This window comes from Macaca mulatta, chromosome 17 (genome assembly GCF_049350105.2).
Source record: "Macaca mulatta isolate MMU2019108-1 chromosome 17, T2T-MMU8v2.0, whole genome shotgun sequence".
Lineage (NCBI taxonomy): Eukaryota > Metazoa > Chordata > Mammalia > Primates > Cercopithecidae > Macaca > Macaca mulatta.
Window position 1 is genome coordinate 17,707,892 of NC_133422.1, and position 6,501 is coordinate 17,714,392.

The 6,501-nt window shown below is 34.8% G+C and overlaps 1 long non-coding RNA gene across 1 annotated transcript in view; it reads right to left on the bottom strand.

Moving 5' to 3' along the window:
- The window catches only part of LOC106994236 (uncharacterized), a 31,139-nt gene extending 24,845 nt beyond the window's left edge, over window positions 1-6,294 (bottom strand). Inside the window, exons 1-2 of the long non-coding RNA XR_003724115.2 lie at window positions 5,770-6,294; window positions 3,191-3,292 (exon numbers count right to left, since the gene is read on the bottom strand). This is a non-coding gene — a long non-coding RNA (uncharacterized LOC106994236). The remainder of the gene's footprint in view (window positions 1-3,190; window positions 3,293-5,769) is intronic.
- Between the last annotated feature and the right edge of the window lie 207 nt (window positions 6,295-6,501).

Sequence of the window (6,501 nt, forward strand, 5' to 3'; positions counted from 1 at the left end):
GAATTTATCTGATGATTAGCGATGTTGACCATTTCTTCATATAGTTGTTGGCCACATGAATGTCTTCTTTTGAGAAGTATCTATTTATATCCTTTGCCCATTTCTAATGAGGATATTTGTGTTTTGGTTGTTCAATTGTTTAAGTTCCTTATAGAGTCTAGATATTAGACATTTGTTAGGTGCATAGTTTTGCAAATATTTTCTCCAAATCTGTAGGTTGCTCGCTTATTCTCTTGATAACTTCTTTCACTGTGCAGAAGTGCTTTTGTTTAATTAGGTGTCATTGGTCAATTTTTGTTTTTGTTGCAATTGCTTTTGAGGATTTAGTCATACGTTCTTTCCCAAGGTTGGTATCCAAAATGGTGTTTCCTAGGTTTTCTTCTAGGATTCTTATGGTTTGAAATTTTATGTTTAATTATTTATTCCACCTTGAATTAATTTTTGCATATGGTGAAGGGCATGGGTGCAGTTTCATTTTGCTGCACATGGCTAACCAGCTATCCCAGCACCATTTTATTGAATAGAAGTTCCTTTCTCCATCGCATATTTTTGCCAACTTTGTTGAAGATTAGATAGCTGTAGAGGTGCGGCTTTATTTCTGCATTCTCTATTCTGTTCCATTGTTTTATCAGTATCATACTGTTTTGACTACTGTAACCTTAAGGTATAGTTTGTATTCACGTAATGTTGTGCCTCCAGCTTTGTTCTTTTTGCTTAGGACTCCTTTGGCTATTTGAGCTCTTTTTTGGTTCCATATGAATTTTAGAATGATTGTTTTTTCTAATTCTGTGAAAAATGTTATTGGTACTTTGATAGGAATAGCATTGAATCTGCAGATTACTTTGGGCAGTAAGGCCATTTTAACAACAGTAATTCTTCCAGTCCATAAGCATGGAATGTTTTTTCATTTGTTTTGTCTCTGATTTCTTTCAACAGTGTTTCATAATTCTTCCTGTAGAAATCTTTCACTTCCTTGATTAGCTGTATTCCTAGGTTTATTTTCATGTGTGTGACTATTGTGAATGAGACTGCATTCTTGAATTGGCTCTTGGCTTGAACATTATTGGTATAGAGAAATGCTATTGATTTTTGTACACTGATTTTGTATCCTGAAACTTTACCAAAGTCATTCATCAGCTTTAGGAGTCTTTGGGTGGAGTCTTTAGGCTTTTCTAGGTATAGAATCCTATCATTAGTGACGAGAGATAGTTTCATCCTTCATTTCCTATTTGAATGCCTTTTCTTTCTTTCTCTGGCCTGATTGCTCTGGCTAGGACTTCCAATTGTCTTTGTTTAAAAAATCTCAATATCTTTAGATTCCATAATAAATTCCTTTGCTTTTGTAAGTAAGTCATATTGTATTTTTGAAATGATTTTCATTTGAGGTTTTTTGTTTTACTATGTGGGAACAATTGGTGTTGATGTTATCAATTACTTGAATAATTTATTCATAAGATATCTTTGTTGAAAATGTAAATATTTAAAACAGTGACCCAAACCTCTAAGAGAAAAACACAAACCGTGACAAAAAAAAACAGAAAAGAACACTTAAATAAAATAATAGAAGTAACATGCATGTAATCTGAAATTATACCAATGAAAACTAATGCATAATTTTCAATATATAGAGAATCCATTTATACATTTCAGAAAACTGACATTAGAAAATAAAAGGGGTTAGAATATGCCAGCCAGAATTAAAGTGAAAAAGCTAAAGATTCCTTTTGTCTCTTGAATCACAAGCTCTTATCTGCAAAATGTCACACTGAAAACTTCTGCCAGTATTAAACAGGATCTTGGTGAGCCTCATTGAATATCTCTATTCACACTCAAACAAAATGTTTTTAAGTAATGGAGATGAATATTATGGTTTTAAATCACAAAAAGTTAAAAATAATGAATCATATTCAGTACTGAAAACACCTTAAACTTGAAGTATGATTCTTTTCATTATGACATATGGTTTTCAGAAAAATAGCAGAAACTGACATTCTAGAAAAACAAAATGAGTGATTCACAGCCCAGCAAAATCTAATATCACTTCCAGGATATTAAATACTTCATGTGCCAAATTAGTCATAGATTCTGGCCTTACTTCAAGAGGTACTATGGATATTCTTAGTTGTTTTGCTTTTTGTTTTTGGTGCGTGTGCATTTTTTTTTAATTCTAATGAATCCATAAAAATTTATCCACATATGAAGAATTCATAATGAAACAAATTTATTGCAGCTGATTCATGATTCTTCATGGAATTGAAATAAAGACTTGGCTTTAGAGATCTTCCAGAACTCCCGACTAAAACAGAAATAAATTACTTCTAAATTATCTATATTATTTGCCTTCATAGTTGTGTGATGATTGCAGGATCTCGGGGCAGTCTCCTTGCAAATGCGTCTAGTCATGTTCTTGGATGCCTTTATTTATTAAATAATCTATTATACTCAATTTAACACACATCTCTCAAGTATGTGTACCTGGCTCTGTGATAATTGTGAAGGATTAACAAGACAACAAAATATAGTTGACTCTTCAACATGAGTTTGAACTGTGTGGATACACTTATGGTCAGATTTTGTTCAATAAAAGTTACACCTAGTGTGCCTATCTCTCCTGCCTCTTCTTCTACCTCTTCTTCCCCTGAGACAGCAAGACCAACCCCTCCTCTTTCTCCTCCTCCTCAGCCTACTCAATGTGAAGAGGATAAGAATAAAGAGATTTTGTGATAATCCTTTTCCACTTAATGAATAGTAAATATATTTCCTCTTTCTTATGATTTTCTTAACAACACTTCTTTTCTCTAGCCTACTTCACTGTGAGAATACAGTTATACTACACACAATACACTAAGTAAATATATGTTAATTGATGGTTTATATTATTGATCAGACTTCCAGTCAACAGTAGTCAATTAGTTAAGCCTGGGGGGAGTCAAAAGTTATACACAAATTTTCAACTGTGTGGGGTGTCAGTGCCCCTGACTCCTGAGTTGTTCAAGGTTCAACACTATGGTCTCAAGTAGCTCACACTCAGGTTGACAGATAGTAAAGTCCACATTACAACAGAATTTGGCAAGTGCCCTAAAATCAGAAGAAATGGGATTCTAGGAGAGAAGCAAAAGGAAGTTCAATTTCTGCTACATGTAGCTAAAATCACCTTCCCCCAAACGTACATACTTTAGATAAGTCATACCTTTCAGTCCAGAGGAAATAAGCATCTCTTCCATGCAAGGGGTTCTTAAATTTTGTTATTACTGTTATTTGTTTGCTTTCTTGCTTGCTTTTATCTTTTGGCCTAAAAGATAACACATCAATGTCACCATCTTCTACTAAATATCATCAACTGTTTCTCAACTTAAAGATACCTGCATCTTATTTATTCTCTTTTGAATATACATTTTGTTTCAAGATCCTCCTTTACTGGGTATATACACAAAGGATTATAAATCATGCTGCTATAAAGACACATGCATGCGTATGTTTATTGCGGCACTATTCACAATAGCAAAGACTTGGAATCAACCCAAATGTCCATCAATGATAGACTGGATTAAGAAAATGTGGTACATATGCACCATGGAATACTATGCAGTCATAAAAAAGGATGAATTCTTGTCCTTTGTAGGGACATGGATGAAGCTGGAAACCATCATTCTGAGTAAACTGTCGCAAGGACGGAAAACCAAACACCACATGTTCTCACTCATAGGTGGGAATTGAACAATGAGATCACTTGGACACAGGGTGGGGAACATCACACACCGGAGCCTGTCGTGGGGTTGTGGGAGGGGGGAGGTATAGCATTAGGAGATATACCTAATGTAAATGACGAGTTAACAGGTGCAACACATCAACATGGCACATGTATACATATGTAACAAACCTGCATGTTGTACACATGTACCCTAGAACTTAAAGTATAATTTTAAAAAAATACAAAAAAAAATAAATAAAATAAATAAAATACTTTAAAGTTTTTGGAAAAAAAGATCCTCCTTAAAACATGATTAACAAAAGTAAACACAATACTACGTTAAAATATGAATAATATAATGCTATAAACACAGTTATAGATAATACTTTTTTCTGTAGTTAGGGTTGTAATGCTATACTCAACCAAATTTTTTCTTTGCAATTATTTGTTAGGTGTAGTAAGACCATGTAAGTCCAGTGAATTTTTGTTTGTTTGCTTGCTTTAAAAAATAATTATTTATTTCTATTAGATTATGGTGTATTTTAATCTGTTCAAATATTTTACAACTAAATTCTGACACCAAACATTAACTCTCCTATCAGATTTAGAGATTTCATTAAGGTTACTTCTATTTTCATTCAGACAATAATAAAAATGCCGATTCATATAAAGTTAAGTACAGGATCTTCTGGAATTCTGGGGTAGCATAAAATAAATGTCTCCAGAGAAATACTTACCAACTGTTTGCTGTTGAAGAAACCACTCCAATTTAAGGCAGTGAATACTAAAGGGGTCCCTGAGACTCAAATTGAACTTTTTAAGACTCTCATCTTTTTAATTCTCTTACAGGTATTTTCATTTCATCTTTAGTACAAACCTGCGAGATAGATCTATTATTAAGCTATTTCACCAAAAAGGAAAATGAGATCCGCGTAACTTGGCTAACTTGCATGGTCATGCAGTTGGTTGACGGACTAAGAGACTCAAAGGTGATCCATTGATTTTAATTCCCAGGAAACAATTATTCAGTCATTTATCATCCACCAGATTGTTCTATGACTATATGTCGGTGATGTTTGAAGAAATTTTAATATGGATTTTTCCAATCAATACTAACACTACACAACCTGAATGGCTAAAACTTTAAAAAATTGGAAAAACCAAACACTAGCAAGAACATGGGGTCAGGGAAACTCTAATGCATGGTGTGGTGGAATGTAACATAGAATATTTTCCTTCACTTTGAAGAAGGGGCCTGGGATTTTACATTTGATACATAAAATCATGTATACTGGCTGGGTGCGGTGGCCCAAGCCTGTAATCCCAGCACTTTGGGAGGCCGAGACGGGCGGATCACGAGGTCAGGAAATCGAAACCATCCTGGCTAACACGGTGAAACCCCATCTCTACTAAAAATACAAAAAACTAGCGTGGCGAGGTGGCGGGCGCCTGTAGTCCCAGCTACTCTGGAAGCTGAGGCAGGAGAATGGCGTGAACCCGGGAGGCGGAGCTTGCAGTGAGCTGAGATCCGGCCACTGCACTCCAGCCTGGGCGCCAGAGCGAGACTCCGTCTCAAAAAAAAAAAATAATATTAATAATAAAATCATGTATACCAAATATTTTCACTGTAACCAAGGAGTTTCCTGCCTAGGAATTACTCAAGAAAATTGGAAAACAACGCACAAAAAAAAGTTTGTAATGAGAATATTCGTGAAAGCTTTATTCTTTGTAATGAAAAACTGAAAATTGTCCAAGTGCCTACACAGAGAGCAATAAACTGTGGCGTATTCATACTGAAATATGACTCAGTAATAAAAAGGAAAGAGCTACTGATAAGCGAAAAACAAGGATGAATCTCATAAATATGCAGAGTGAAAGATGCTTTCCCAGAAGGTAATGTATAGTTAAAAAAAAAATTGCATTCCTCTATTTTATTGAGAAAAAGGAAGTTATACTCTATACCATAGTTTGCTATTAATAAATTCATACTGGCACCTAGCATGTGTTTTACTCTTTTCCAAGGACTACTCTGAAACAATCTAAGTAGCTGACATCAAGTTCTCACACATATGTTTTACCTTTTTTTGAAAACTGAATTATTTCCCTGGATCCTAGTCACCTATCTCATTCTTCACGGTTTTCAGCCATTGCCAAACCGGGTTCTAGCCATTCTTTCCTTCTGTGCTCGGGTATTTGGCCTGGAGGTCTCTGAGGTGGAGGTTCTGGCATTGAGATCTCTCTCGTTACTTCCTCAGCTCCATGGGTCTTAAACACCATCTTATCTTCCTTTAACAGTTTCAGTGAGACGAACTCCCTGCATGAACAGGACAAAAGCAAAACAGCAGTTAAGTTGTTCTGTTAACATTATACCATCTGTTGCAAGGAATGGAACTCTCTCTTCCTTGTTCCTCTTCCTGTTTTGAACCTAGTAAAAGTGTTCTTTTTATTGTTCCTAGCATATTTTCCAAGGCTCAGATTATTTTTTATTAGCCTTCTTGGCACTGTTACAGTTTCATGCAACTCTTAAATTTGTATTTATGTGTGAGCGCCTTCTCCTTTTTTTTTCTTCTTTCTAAATGTATATTCATCAAAGAATCCCCCAAAGTCACAGAGCTTTCTTCAGATAATATCCGATTTTCTTCTCTTGAGACTTTTAATACAGACTCTAACAATGCAATTCCTCACTATTTCTCTACATTTTTTTTTCCTGAAAAACAAACAAAGACCAACTGTGATTGGAAACTTGAATGGGTATATGCAGTCAGAATTGGAGTGAACTATGATAAATAGAACACTTTCATAACTATACT